Raw genomic sequence first — 16831 nt, 5'->3', positions numbered from 1 at the left:
GTTCTAATGACAATTCGTTTTTGGAAGAAAAATAATTATTATCTAACATCTATTTTAGTAAAAAATGATTATTCCAGTCGTTCGACATTGATTCGGCGGCAATCGCCTATCAAAAGTAGACAGTCTTTCTACTTCCGTCGAATCGCCTCACTCCGCCGAACGGCCAAGTCGATTTACGGTTTACATATTCAATTTGCTTTCAATTTAATAATCGATCTAAATCGTTCAATCCAGATCGACCCGTGAAAACGCGCCTTTAGTTTGATAAAGTTTTTGGTTTTCATTATAGAAACGCGTGTACAGGTTTTTCATTTCCTGGTTGTTTTTCTTGCTTGAGTCATTTGATTTTAGCTAGGTATTCATCACATATCCTGCACGTGCATGTGCGTGGGTAACCAAAAACTATGTTAAAATCTGTGGTGAAAATGGTTCTGTAAATTTTGTAGGATACTTTGCTGCCGGAATGCATTTTTTTAAACATTTCCCACATTTTCTTAACATTGAGTTCTTCGGGTAAATATTTCTTCTGAGATTCGTTGGCAGTGTAATGATTGCCTCTGCTTTTATATGATGATATATGCTCTTTAATTTTATTACGACTATCATCACACAGTTTTAAGGATCTGTTTAAGTTTATTACGACTCTTTTGTTAATTGGATGCATGCCAGTATTTTTGAAAGATGTGAGTCAATACTCAGTTCTATGTTTTATGATGCCATGTAAAGCTACAAACTCATCTCGACAAACTCCTACTTCATTAAGTTTGTTTTAATGTAAATATCTATAGACTAGGCGGGATCTGTTTTCGATTGGACATTTTTCATAGGAAGCTATTTTTTTGCTGGAATCCCTTCAGGATGTGCCCAATATTGATAATCACGATATGCGCCAGTCGCAAACCCTGTGCTAAATTTTTTATTTAACAAAATCTGAAAACAATTGAAAATTTCTCATTTTTTGCTCCTATTTTCGTTTATAATTCGGAAAATATTGATCCTAGAGAAAAAATTATACTAAGTTAAAAGTTTCGTTATTCAATTCTACATAATATTTCGTTAGCTAGAAATTAAAAATTTAATGTTTATTGTTAAAAAATAGCAATAATTGAAAAAAAAAAGTACAAAAAATGAAGTTAATCCTTTAAATGTTTTCGACTTTCTAAACTTGACATACAAGCTCCATATTCCGCTTAGAAAAACCTTTTAATATATTTAAAATGTGTGCTAAATTTTGTTAAGATCGGTCAGATAGGTTTTGCATAATAATTTTTCAACCCAGCCTACTGGAAAAAAATCGCAAATTTTCAAATTTATAGTAGGCTCTAAATAAGGCCCTCAGATAGTTGCAAATTTTTTTACAGATAAAAGAAGGCTCAAACTTTCAAACGCTTTCTATAAAATTCAAATCGGTTCCCTAGGAGAGCTTAGAAATTTTTTTTAAGTTTTAAACATTATTTATATATATTAGGCTTATAAACAAATTGAATAACTTTACGAGCTTTACGAACATATCAATTTCAAAATTTATACACTTAAAGAACATTAAAAGACGCTTCTTTAACCTTTTCACAAAAAAAAGATACATTCGGCTTACTGGTTGCCTAGATATTGAAGGTCAAAGTTGGCATACATTTGCCGTGTAACCATTAGTAATAGATGGCTTGTTTTTAAACAAATACCCTCGTTTTGTCAAGTACTTTTTATATGAAAAGTTTTACATAGTGCTTTTTATAGCAACATCGATAAAAAAGACAAATAAAAAACCGTTTTCGCGTAAAACGTCGCTCGGAATGCATGAGAGGTGGTGGTGGGGGACATTCTCTCGAAATGTGAATCGGCGAGTTCAAAATCATAGCGCGCGCTAAAACTTGCATTATCTCGGCTTCTTGTTAACTAATTTTGCTCTTTTTTTTTAAATCGATGCCTCGGACGACAAGGATTTCAAATATCATATTTTCAAATACCATTTTTAATTGCAAAATTGGGAAATTTGCACGAAACAATTGTATGTTAAACAAGTAATTGCATTTTTTCTTCATCCTTTTTTTTGGGCTTGCAATTTATACATTGAAGTAAATTGTTACTTTTAGTAAACAATTATGTATTTTTAAATTGTTAATAAATAATTTAAATTGTTAAAACAAAGGCGAACGAAAAAAAATTTTTTTTTCATAAATAAACTTTATTTTGACTCAATCTTCAATAATTTTTTTTAAAGTCTTTTTCTTTTTTTGGAAGGACAAGAATCTTCAGGTCTGACCTTGACCTTCAATATCTCGGCAACCAGTAAGCCGAATGTATCGTTTTTTTTTTAAAGAAGCGTCTTTTAATGTTCTTTAAGTGTATAAATTTTGAAATCGATATGTTTAAAGCTCGTAAAGTTATTCAATTTGTTTATAAGCCTAAAAAATGTTTAAAACTTAAAAAAAATTTCTAGGCTCTCCTAGTGAACCAATTTGAATTTTACAAAAAGTGTTTGAAAGTTTGTGGCTTCCTTTATATGTAAAAAAATTTGCAACTATCTGAGAGCCTTATTTAGGGCCTACTATAAATTTGAAAATTTGCGATTTTTTTCCAGCAGGCTGGATTGAAAAATTATTATGCATAACCTATCCGACCGATCTTAACAAAATTTAGCACACGTTTTAAACAAATTAAAAAGTTTTTCTAGGCGGAATATGGAGCTTGTAAGTCAAGTTTAAAAAGTCGAAAATATTTAAAGGATTAACTTCATTTTTTGTACTTTTTTTTCCAATTATTGCTATTTTTTCAACAATAAACATTAAATTTTCAATTTCTAGCTAACGAAATATTGTGTAAAATTGAATACCAAAACTTTTAACTTTTTATAATTTTTTCTCTAGGATCAATATTTTCCGAATTATAAACGAAAATAGGAGCAAAAAAATGAGAAATTTTCAATTTTTTTCAAATTTTGTTAAATAAAAAATTTAGCACAAGGTTTGCGATTGGCGCATATCGTGATTATCGATATTGGGCACATCCTAAAGGGATTCCAGCAAAAAAATATAATATCTTCCTATGGAAAATGTCCATTATGGTCTGAATTTCTACAGATCCCGCCTAGTCTACTAATCTTATAAAGAGTTACAACATCCCATAAACGAGCATTTTCTTCGTCCAGCCTAGGACGTCTATTCTTAACTGGAACAATACTAATAAGTTCACATAAATAGGAGTTTTGTTTATCGGTAGATTCCAAAAGATTAAAACTTCTTATAATGTTTTGCTTACCCTCCGCTGGAATCGTTTTAGAGCACTGTAAATGTTTGCAGTCACATTCCCTGCCAATTTCATGACTTTGTACCTAATTTTTTTATTCACATCTGTTAATTTTCCATGTTTGGGCCTCTTTTTTGTAGAAAACACCATCTGCGTATCCTCGCAATTACTTTTCATGCTAGAACAATGTCTCTAACAATGTTTACTAACGAACAACTTGAATAATACTGACAAAACTGAAGAAATGTTTCTAACAATGCTTACTAATGAAAAAACATGAATAATACTGACAAAACTACAGAAAAACATCACAATAGCGACACGTGGCACGCTAACGAATAGAAGTGAGAAAGCCGACTTGGCCCGTTTTTGCCCGGTACCGATCGGACCTATCACGTTATTCTCATGTACAAGATGTTTTTCCTATTACATATTTCCTGACGTAGCGTGTTTTTGTTCTTAGCAGTATGTTTACGACAAAATATAACGTGTTTTCTATAGGATAACGTCAATATCTCAAATTCGCCAAAAATTGACTTAGTCCGTTTTTCCCCTGTACCTTTCATTTATAAAGTTACAAAACGATTTATAAAAAATTATTAACTTTTAATAATTACACTTTTTCTATAAATTTATTATATATTAATGAAATACATCTTTTTTCATAATCTCGTTGTAATTATACTTGGCAATCATCCCAGAAAGGGCTAAATTAAAAATTGAGTTTGGTTACATTTTATTACCCGAAATCAATTTAACTTGTGCAATTATTAGTTTTTAATTTCCTGGTAAACGAATGACTGAGTTTTAAAGGCCCAAGAACGAACATTTTATTAATTACTATCTACGGATCGCGAATGGAACTTTTAATCTTTCCCGGCAGTTGATGCAGCGTCCTCTATCACTAAAAAATTACATGAAAAATAATTCATTCGCTAAACCGCTTTAATCTGGATTGGTAATTTTGCATTTAATCATCAAAAGAGGTTTTATCGTTATAATTGAATTTATAGTGTTAATATGGCATAGAAATGCCAAATATACAATTTATTTCTAAATGAAAATTTCTTTTTTCTAACAATTTTATTTTAGCTATTTCGATATGTTTTTTATAGGAGCATTTCAGTCGTGACGTTTTCTTGTGTTTTCGACGTGTCGAAATTTGAGCGTAATATAAATTTGATAATATGAACTTTGAGGGTATCAGGATTGTATTAGCCAATTCTTTACTTGTTATAAAATTAAATTGGTATTTTATTTGCAGTTCGGATTAAAAATGAAAGCTTGTAAATAATAGTTATACTAATTTTAATTTTTATACTAGGAATGCAACACTTATTTTTCTAAAAGAGGTAAAAAAGAAATAAATTAGACTTACTCACAATCAGTTTAATTTTACTACCTAAGACGACCGGTTTCGCTTTCTAAAATTTGCTAAGCATCATTAGGTCAGTGGTACAAAGTAAATTAAATGCTGAAATTATAAAAAACCCATATTAGGGTGATGTCTTATAAGGATATAGATAAAAAAAGGGTTTTAGTAATTATGCAATATTACATGTCTGTGTTTATTAATATGCATAAATTGCTTTAGCAGACAGAGTACCAACCCACAAATTGGTAAGAGAAAAAATCGGTTGAATTGTAATAAATTAGAAATAAACAAAATACTACCTACATTCCGGTACAAGAGTTTTTATATAGTGGTTGGTGATTCATAGTTCAAACTATCCCGTATTACTCATAATGAGTGATTTTCGGTCAATGTTGTAACTGTCTAACAACTTACGAGGAAGTTTCTTGAGGGGAGGGATGTGAACAAATGATATAGGAGTAAGGTATATGTTATTGTTTGTTGAAAGAAAATGTGATGTTTTATATTATTAAATTATATTATATAAATAAGTTTAATAATTTAAATAATAATATTAAATAAAAATAATAATTTGCTGAATGTAGTCGACTGGATGGTTGTAGAATGCAGCTACTGGGTTGCTAGCTTCAGATACTAGTTAGAATGTAGCTGAATGTGTAATGGCTTGTAACTTCAGTGCGTTTTTTATAGCAGCGCCCTTGTTTATGCAGTATATTGATCCCAAGGGTCGACCATGTGGTTTAAGAAAGATTTATCGCGAATAAAAGGGAGAAGAAAAATATAAATTAGGCCAAACAACTAAACCGACATACTTCATCAAGATTGAAAGTGATTACAATTTTAAGAAAATACTTATCAGCAAATAGTAAATTGGCAAGAACTAAATGAATATAACTATTATTACATGAATGAGTAAACCTTATCAAGGATTTTAAATACATAAACGATTACGAGCCGCTTCCCATATCAGTTGGACAACCTATGGAATTTACAGTTTAATTTGATTACCATACACAAATTATACTCTGCATGTTACATAAAACATTACCCTTAAGGTTTTTATATTTATTTTCAACAATAAAAAAAAATTTCACTTAACCCTGACTAAGCATTCACTTATGTCAACATACGTTGATTTTTTCATAATTACCTTAAATCCAGAGGTAGCTATGAAAAAATGACATGAAAATAATAATATTGTCAGTGAATGTCAAATGTATTTTGAAGTATTGTAAAGCTTTTTGCCGTTTATACAATGGGTCAAGGTAAAGTTGTCGATGAAAAAATTATCCAGAGTTCTCAAATCTGAAAAATCCAATTTGGAAATCGCGAATATGTGGCAATTGTCTCGCTATAGTGTAAGAAGTTGAGTCAGAAGATACAAAACTACAGGTAAATAAAATAACCGAAGCAGATCGAAGGGCATTAAGACTATAGTGAAAAATCGACTACAGTCGGTTCACAATTTGTTGATAGCTCACTACAAGTTTAACCCTAATTAGAAAACTGAAATACAGAGAGGATAAGTAATACGATATAATAGTAAAAACCAACCTAAAACTGACGGTTTAAGACATTTTCGACTAACTCACCTTATATCTGAAGGAATACAATACCTTATAATCCTATTACGGGGGTATTTTGAATGGTTAGACATGAACGACCAGTGTCGTAGAGTATATGATTGAAACATCTATTTGAACTAAATAAATAGGTATATTTTTTAAATTGTACTTATGTAAATTGTATTTGTTAATAAAACTTATTTATTTTATTCAAAAATGAAAAGTTTCTTGCCATTTGTAAAATTTACATTTATTTAATTAAGGAAAAAGGCGCCAAATATCGCCTGGCAAAATTTCCAATGTGTTTTAAATGTATCTATTATTTTCGAATCCGGAGAAAACTAATAAATATTTTTGAAAAATTTAAACGCAGAATGAAAGATTACATTATTACTCAGGGCAGAAAGTCCCTGAAAACTTCTACAATGTTTATTTTAATATGTTATGTAACAGGGGTGAAAATAAAAGAGAAAATATAGTATAATTTTTAATTGAAAATATTGCATGCAAAAGAAACTTTTTATTTATTCTACAAATATTTCATTCTGCCTTTAAATTTTTCAAAAATGCTTTTTAGTTTTCTCAGGATTTGAAAAAAAAATGGATACATTTAAAACACATTGAACATTTTGACAGGCGACATTTTGCGCCTTTCCCCTTTAATACCTTACGATTTCAACTACTATTACTTACCTTATATAATTACGATTAGAAAACTATTCAAATTCAAAATAAATAGGATCAACTTCGGAATCCGAGTCGTCTTGAGGGTTAATAATTAGGTTAATCAATTAACTAACTACGGTCGCATCAATTATGTTATTAAGATCCCACATTTTTTGTTCTTCTTCTATTACATGTCTTACTGCATATTTCCAGTTTTGTTTTGTAATATGTTATAAAGACTCGTATAACAATTCACGTACAGCTTGCATTTTATATGACGTATTTTTTCTAGCCACATAACTTTTCATTTGTGCCCAAATGAGTTCAATTGGATTTATTTTGCAGTGGTAGGGTGGAAGTCTAAAGACTGTGATGTTTCGCCTTTCCGCCATTTTGTCAACTACGTATTTCTTGAACTTAGATTTGTGTTGCCGGGCAATTTTTAAAAGTTCTGCTTTTACCATTCCAGCCAGTCAAGAATATCTTGTTTCTTTCACGCATTCGTTAGAAGTCTTTCTACTAGTCGTGAATGATAAGGTGCATTATCTAATACTATAATTGAATTTGGTGGTATGTGTTCAATCATTTGCTCAAAATACTCTTCGAAAACATCAGCTGTCATCTCCTCGTGATAGTCTTTTGTGCTTTTGGAATGAAAATTTAACAAACCATGCTTAACAAATCCTTTTTCACTGCCAATGTGAGAAATTATTAATCTACTGCCTTTACCAGAAGGAGGGAAGATACCAGTAGACCAACCTTCCATAAAGGCTTGCCTGGAGCTTAATATATTTTTATCTGACCAAATTTTTTTTAGAGTATGACCTGAGCTTACGCACGTTTCATCCTGGTAGAAGATGAGCCTTTCTTCAGTCCGGAATTTTCGTATGAATCTTAGATAATTTCTTCTCCAACATCATCTTCTCCTCCCGGTCAATCAAAAGTGATTTTCGGTCTGATTTCTCCCACCGGAAATTTAATTCTTTTAAAACTTGCCACAATTTAGTTCGTCCGATATGAGGCAAATCCGGGTCGTCTCTAACTTTTTGTAAAATTTTGTTTAGGTTTGGTATTTCCTTTTTGAAAAAAAAATCCATGAATTTTCCTTCGAATACCATTTTTGGCAAATCCATCAATTTCAATAGGTTTTTTCCCTCTCTTTAAGTGTTCGTTTGTATTTGGGTTAGCTATACCGTGGTTTTTTCTTTTTGATAGGAACCTATATAAAGTTAGGAGACTCTATAAAGAAATATTCGAGACGCTAATTACTGCCGTAGACGCGGAAAAACCGACGAGCCGTAAATTACATGCGATCAAAAACGTACTAAACAAAAAAATTGTTTTCGTTCGTAATAACTTCACCCTTTCAAGTTAAGTTTCGAATATAATTATATTTTTAAAAATCATACCTTCGGATATGAATTCCAGGTTTTCTAGTAAAGTGATTAAACGCGAAGATTAGTATTGAAATATCCAAAGAGATAAGGTATTCTTATTTACAAAATTCTTAATGGTTAAATTCTTATTTTTATTAATATAATATAATAACCAACATTAGTCGTGAAAGTTTTAATTGTTTTTTTGCTAAATATATTGTATTATTTAATGAATAAACACCTTAGGAACGCCTATGATTTACGGCCGTTTTATGAGTTTGAGGCATATTTCGTGCTCTTAACAATTTGTGAACGAAGAATAGCAAATTATATGGAGTTAAGCATTTTATGTGTCTAAATGTCACCGAAAGGCCCACAAATTAGGATTTGGTACTAACAAAGTAAGTTTTATAGTTGAAAAAATTAGTACGGATTATTTTTAATAAATTTCATTTTATTTTAGACAAAAGAAAATCCACTTCGACTGTCAGAAGAGAAAAGTCAAATTGCACCATATTAGGGTGTTGCCTTATAAGGATATAGATAAAAAAAGTTATAGATCAAAAAAAGGTTGTTAGTAAATATGCCAATATTACATGTCTGTGTTTATTAATATGCATAAATTGCTTTAGCAGACAGAGTAACAACCCACAAATTGGTAAGAGAAAAAATCTGTTGAATTGTAATAAATTAGAAATAAACAAAATACTACTTACATTCCGAGACAAGAGTTTTTATATAGTGATTGGTGATTCATAGTTCAAACTATCTCGTATTACTGATAATGAGTGATCTTCAGTCAATGTTGTGACTCTCTAACAACTTAGGAGGAAGTTTCTTGAGGGAAGGGATGTTAACAGATGATATAGGAGTAAGGTATATGTTATTGTTTATTGAAAAAAAAGTGATGTTTTATATTATTATATTATATAAATAAGTTTAATTATTTAAATAATAATACCAATAAATAAAAATAGGAATAATATAAAACATCACATTTTCTTTCAACAAACAATAACATATACCTTACTCCTATGATTTTTAAGAGTCTTCTGATTCTTGGTAAATAGCAAGGGGTATAAGGCGTTTTTCGTACAATTTTTTTAAAAAAATTTTGTGGTGCTCTTGGTATCTTCTTGATCTCTTTCATACAATTTCTTGTAAAAACATTTTTACGATTATAAGGACCATCGAACCATTATACCATCGAAACCATCGAAAACATCTACTCCCATAATCGAATACAGGCAAAGATAAATGGAAGATTAACATCGTGTATACCAGTACAAAGCGGAGTCAGTCAGGGTGACTTGTTAAGCTTACTTCTCTTTAATATAATAATGAACGAAATAATAAAATCAGTACGTAAAGTTCATGGCTACAGTATGGGGAACAAAGAAATCCAAATGTTTGTTATGTTACGTAGACTATTTAGTATGTATGTATGTATGTATGTATGTATATATGTATGTATGTATGTATGTATGTATACAGTGATGAGTGTCTTACCACCCGGCTTTTTAACGTAAGAGCTAGAAACCACAGTTACCTTGTGAAATAAAAAGAGATGAAACTCGTAGAGGTGAGAAATAATCGGAAAAACCTATAATTTATATTACATTACCACTAACGATAGTCTCACACCTTTAGACGTTAGATTCGAGCTAAATCACCTCGGTCATAATTATTATGAGTAACGTCGAATGTGTGACGTATTTCCATTTTTTAATTTCGCATAAAGTAAAAACTGATGGACCACAATAAAGCAAAAATGTGTAGTGATTATTTAATCTAAAGTTTTAAATTATTAACCAAGAATAATTTCTACTATGATTTGAGTAGTTTCATACACTCTTGTCACGGAATAATTATAAATCCTTCGTGGATTAGTGGTAAGAATTCGACATTGCGATACAGACATCGCAGACGATTAGAGTTCAAAACCCACATGTGGTTTTCTTTTTTTTTTTTTTATAATTTGAAGTTATGCAAAGATCGTTTTGCTTTGAATCATTAAAACAAAACTAAACAAAAACTAAATTTAAAACAAAAAATCTTATTGACAAAATAGTATGGTCGTACTTTCGAAAATAAAATAAAAACTTTTAAAGAATGTTTAAATAAGTAAAAATTCTACAAAAATAAAAAAAATATCCGTGGCCACTAATAAATCATATAGAATTGAAAGGTATTGGTAAATTACAAAGGGCTGGGACAATTTCATTTTGCAGAAGTTCCAAGTATTTCCGCCCAGTCAACATACCTCCTATAAAAAATGGACCAATGACATGATTCCCTATTATGCCTCCCCAAACATTTACTTTTCGAAGACGCTGGGTACGAGCGACATAAATCTGACGAGAATTTCCTCGAGATCAATACCTAGCATTGATTGAATTGTGACGGCCATGCAATGAAAACGTACATTCATCGGTGAACAAAACGTTCTCTAAAAAATTTTAGAGACATTTCCATTGCAGTTTGACAAAATTCTAAACGTCTATATTGATCCACAGGGAATTGTTCTTTGGATTTATGAAGTTTGTAGGGACGGTATCGATGTCTTTACAAAATTTCACCTACTCTAAATCTTGAAATTCCACATTGTTCTCCGAGACAAGGTGTTGATTGGGTAGGATTTTGCTCAATACTTGCACAAATCAAAGTGTCCCTTAGTTCCAAATCTGGATTTACCTCCCTTCGTCTGTGAACTCCTCTTGGATCGAACACGGATCCATAAGTAAAAAAATTACGTATAATAGACTGAATTGTTGATCGTGCTGGAGCCGGCCTATTTGGAAACATATTTACAAATTGTTGTCTAATCATGTTGTCTGATAATCCATTCACATGCCAGACAACAATTTGCACTTTTTCCTCGACCGTTAAAATCCTTTTCACGAATTGTTTTTCCAATAAAAAAATTCTGTTTACCGGAAAAAATACTTCTCGATGTGTTATTATTTGATAACTTGAAGGCTTGATGATTTAGCTATCTATATATATATATATATATATATATATATATATATATATATATATATATATATATATATATATATATATATATATATATATATATATATATATATTGTGACGATTGGGGTTTATAGAAAATAATTTATAAGTTATATACTACATAATATTAGATATAAAAAAGTATTTGATTATTTTAAATAAGTTATATACTAGAGAATTTTATAAAAATATATTTATGTGAGGGCATTTTTAATAAATTAGCATATAATAATTGTAAAAAGTTGTATTTTAATATTGTAAATATATATAAGTGAGCCATGTGCATAGGCAACCAAAAATACTCTCGGAGTAATTTGACAGATAGAAATTAATCATAAGGGAATATAAAGTGGGGTTATATAATATATTGTTTGAAATGTGTATTTTATTAAATTAGAGTGTTAGTTACTAATTTAATTATATATTCTGATCTGAAAAGCCTAAATGTAAACAAAATTATTAATAGAAAAGAATGGAATTCTCTGGATCTCCGGAGATGGCCATGTTTGCGAAATGGTTTGTTCCAGAAAATTCAGACAAGTATTTGATAGAACAAATTGGAACATGATATCTTACGAGATGGTTCTAGAAATCCAAAAAACATATAAATACCCGTGATTTGGATTCAAGATGGCAGTTTTTGGCAGTTTTGGAAGTTTTTAGTCTGAAGTCAAGCAGTTAGAAGTTTTTTAGTCAGAAGTCAGGCCAGTTCATTATGAAAGTTATTAGACACATTTAGTGAAGTAAATTGTTCAGAATTTTCAAGAAGTCAGTCAGAAAAGTTTAGTAAGAAATATGAAAGATTATTTGGAGTCAGAGAATCAGATTATAAAAGTATATTGGAAGAAATTAAATTATATTGTGGTTGGAGATTAGTATAAATCAACTTATAATAATTGGATATTGGTATATTGAAAAGAAGAATAAATATAAATGCTGTTTGCTGGTTTGGTTGGTGGTGTATAAATGCTGGTGAAGAAAACTATATCTTAAATTGGTAGAAGCTGATAATTGGAAAAAGTAATTTCAAAAAAAAACAAGGATAACTGAAGTACGAAGACATTCAGTGGTGATTAGAATCTATATACTTAGTGGAAAACAGTTCATTTAGGCATTCAGTGAAAGAAAGGTACAAAATTTTGTTAATATAATTTAGTTAGTGTCATAACAATTTCAATTTTGAAGATAGTTTGTTTAAATTTTAGATTGTCTATAGAATTTAATTAGTTTTATAAGAATATCAGTTTAAAGATAGTTTATTTTAAATTTACATTGACTAGGTTAGATATATATATGTGTGTTTCATAATAGTTATAATAAAGATAATTTAAAAAAGTACTTACAAGCTAATTCTTTGAGAACCGCGATAAAAACCCTATATATTATTAAAAATACTCATTGCTCATCATTCAAACAAAAAACACATCATAACAATATATTATTTTAGGTTAGCTATAAAGTAGGTAGCTGTTCGCGCGCATCCATTCCAATGTCGTCAATTGTTTTGAAAATCATTACCTGTACAGAGGAATTGATATTAACACTAAAAATTTAGTGATGGATTTGACATTAAACATTCTTCAATGGATTATTTTCCATTCACAACTGAAGACTGTAAAACTGGAATTGAATTTGAAATATTTTGTATTTCTATTTTATAACATTGAAATAAGAATAAATTGTAAATAATGAGTTTTTCGAAAACTTGTTACCTAATATGTATCATATTTTCTATTATTTTTGATTGAGTAAAACAAAAATTTTACCCTTGGTGTGAATTGAACCCCAGTCTTCTTATCGATAGACAACGTCTCTAACTATTACACCAATTCTAGATACAATAATTGTTTTCGGACTGATCATACCTATTTAGTTTAGTCAAATATTTCAATTGAGTTATTTTTATTATTAAATAAACTTAAAGATTTATAATTTAAAATCGCTACTAATTAATGTTTTTTACTATAATATATCTTAATATATTTAATCATTTATTCTAACATCAGAAATTTTTAAAATAAAATATTTTCGAGGTCATCCGTATAATTATGACTGAAGTCAAATAGACACGTCTAATAACTAGCCTTATCTCGTACTATCTCACAACTTAATCTGTCTTCTATCCTTTCCGCTATTTTGCCGGGTGGTAAGACACTCATCACTGTATATGTATGTATATATGTATGTATGTATGTATGTATGTATGTATGTATGTATGTACGTAAGTATGTATGTTTGTACGTAAGTATGAATGTATGTACGTATGTATGTATGTATATCTGTATGTATGTATGTATGTATGTATGTATGTATGTATGTAAGTATGTATGTATGTATGTATGTATGTATGTATGTATGTATGTATGTATGTATTTATGTATGTATATATGTATGAATGTATGTATGTATGTATGTATGTATGTATGTATGTATGTATGTATGTATGTATGTATGTATGTATGTATGTATGTATGTATGTATGTATGTATGTATGTATGTATGTATGTATGTATGAATATTATTTATGTTACGTAGACTAGATTAATCGCCGAGTCAGAAGACGAACTCAAAAGATTAACACACATCTTCAATAAAACAGCCAAGAAACACAATATGATAATATTAGCAGTAAAAACCAAATGTATGACAACATCTAAATACCCACTATCATGTAAAATCAAAATTAAAGGGCAGATAATAAAGCAGGAAGCAAGGTTTAGATATCTGGGAATAGATATAACTTGTTACAGAGATGTTAAAGAGAAAGTACAACAACAAAGCTTGTAAATCTTTTATTTACACAATCTGAAAGAATAAACACGTAAGACAAGGTACAAAAAAAAAAGAATCTATAAAGCAGTAATTAGACCTTTATTAACATACACGACGGAGACAAGACCTGACACATCGAAAGTTAGACGAATACTAGAAACAACAGAGATGAAAATACTCCGACGAATGTCAGGGAAAAGTCTGTTAAATAGGGAGAGAAGCGAAAACATAAGAAGAGTATGCAATATAGAAGACATAAATCGATGGGTGACCAAACGGAAACAGGATTGGAACGAACACATTAGCGTTTCACACTTGAGAAAGGCACTCTCCTGAAACAGCTGTAGTGATAAAATATTATAGTAAATAATATACCAGTTTTTAATTTTAGTGTTTTATTGTTATATGAAATGAATTTCCATCAAGTAATGGTCGAATCCATCACTTAGAGATTAGTGGTTTTAAATTTTTATAAGAAGTAACCAAACATAGACTACTACATTTTTCTCCATAACTGTTAGTCAAACAAGCTTTTTTTCAATTAAAAAATGAGAAATCTGACTTCATGAAATAATTTGGTCTAGAAACTTAGGACGGCTTTTCATTCCGATGATTACGGCTTCAATAAAGTCATCAACGTCTTTACATAAAAGGTGGAAGGGTTTAGTAAATTTTTTATCTAAGGTTCAACTCTTCCAAGAACAAACGCATAGCATAGATAAGCCACCAATTTTTAACATTTGTTTTAGTTCCTAAAAACATGAGCTTGTTTTAAAACATGCAAAACCACTACCGGTTTAGCTTCCATTTTAATTTCACAAAATTCCAAACTTTCTAGAAACTTCTGTAATCGTATTCTCTTAATGACATATATTTTGTCCCAACAGAAGTTGACGTTGGCGCTCGTTGTAAAAATTCTAAAAACTTTAATTTGACCTAATGGTCTGAAAGAACCGTTAAGACGTCGAAAGACAAACTCCACTTCTTTTTCGCGCTCTTTTTGTGGACTTTTAGGTCATAACGATGCGGCGTACTTTCTTCTGTCATAAAAAGGGGCCTCGAAATCACACCGTAAATTACCGAATTTGCCCTTTCGGAGCATATTATTTTGCATAATCTACAGATAGGTATACAAAAGTTTCATATTTATTTGGAAATTGCGGGTGTCGTTTACGTTTCTTTTTATGAATTCTTTCTTAATGATTCAGTTCATTAAAATTTATGAATTCATAAAAAGTTTTTGGGGTTGCGGATAAGCGGTTACCGAATATGTTTTTAAATCCATTCTGAGAATAAGCGTACTTTCTATTTTTATATCATCTTTTACATTAAAGGAAACAAATCCTTTATATATATATATATATATATATATATATATATATACAGGGTGAGTCATAACTATTGGGACATAGACTAAGGACAGGTTATTTGGACCAAAATATGGCTATTGGGCCAAATGTGCCTTAATAAAATGTTGCTGAGAAAAAAGATACAGGGTGTTAAAGTTAATTTCGTTTTTTGCTAATAGTTTCCATGTATATTTATAAATTGCTATCAAAATTGGCACAGAGGCATAGTCTTAGACAAGTAATAGTATTTTATTTACAATTTTACGTTTTGTCATAGAGGGCGCCACGTGGATCATTCCTAATGATCAAATTGAGTCTAAACTTTTTCTGATGAAACTTTTTAGTAATTTTTATTAGAAAATATGACGTAAACATCAGTTTTACGTAAAATTGGTACTCTTGTTTAAACATGATAATTTCAACCGTTTGCGATAAAAACGCAGTCGAACTGCTTAGAGTCTTAAAAAAGGATTTTAAATATTATTTCATTTATGAAAAGTATGCTTTGGGCTGTCTGATAATTGTTGTTGGTAAATGTCATTTGTTCAGAGTAAATTATTTTTGATGTTACAGTGTAGTGTAATGTTGCATTTTTTAAAAGTAATCATCACTTTTTTTGATTGAAATGCCTCGTCACAATCATTACTAATGAAGAAATGCGAGATATGATTTGCGTATACGCACAAGAAAATTTTTGCGGTCGCTCGGCAGCCAGAAGGTATGGAATGTTATACGCAAACAGAAGGCAACCAAATCACAAAACTTTTGCAAGATTATATCGTAATTTAGGTGAAACTGGGTCATTTCACACTAAAAATCGGGGTGGTCGACCGAAACAAATCACACCTAATCAAGAAGATGAACTTTTGGTTCGAGTAGATGAAAATCCTGAAATAAGTTCACGACATCTATCAGCAGCAACAGGAGTAAGTCAGTCGTCTATTGTTAGAATTCTAAAAAGAGAGAACCTCTATCCTTATCACTTCACTCCTGTTCAAAATTTACTTCCAACAGATCTTCCACGACGGTTACAGTTTTGCCAACGTATTCTGAATAAACATCGCAATGACAGACACTTTATTAAGAATATTATGTTCACCGACGAAGCAAGTTTTACCAGACGAGGGGTTTTTAATTGGCGAAATGGTCATTATTGGGAAGAAAAAAACCCGCATGCTATTTAAGCTAGACATTTTCAGCATGAGTTTAAATTGAATATTTGGTGTAGCATTATAGGCGACCAACTACTAGGGCCTTATGTTCTTCCTCCGAATTTAAATGGAGATTCTTATTTATTCTTTTTGAAAAATACTCTTAGTGATATTTTAGATGATCTGTCACTGGATGTAAGAAGAAAAATGTGGTTTATGCAGGATGGAGCGCCACCTCATTTTTCATTAGCTGTTAGAAATCATCTTAATGACGTATTTCCTCAACGATGGATTGGAAGAGGCAGTGATTTTCAAT

General features: G+C 30.2%; 1 protein-coding gene across 1 annotated transcript in view; it reads left to right on the top strand.

Moving 5' to 3' along the window:
* The window catches only part of LOC140441766 (neuroligin-4, X-linked-like), a 960081-nt gene that overhangs the window by 365391 nt on the left and 577859 nt on the right, over positions 1–16831 (top strand). The window lies entirely within an intron of this gene.

The sequence above is a fragment of the Diabrotica undecimpunctata genome, chromosome 5, assembly GCF_040954645.1.
Source record: "Diabrotica undecimpunctata isolate CICGRU chromosome 5, icDiaUnde3, whole genome shotgun sequence".
Taxonomy (NCBI): domain Eukaryota; kingdom Metazoa; phylum Arthropoda; class Insecta; order Coleoptera; family Chrysomelidae; genus Diabrotica; species Diabrotica undecimpunctata.
The sequence above is the reverse complement of the archived record's forward strand: the minus strand, read 5'-3'. Positions and strand labels throughout refer to the sequence as shown.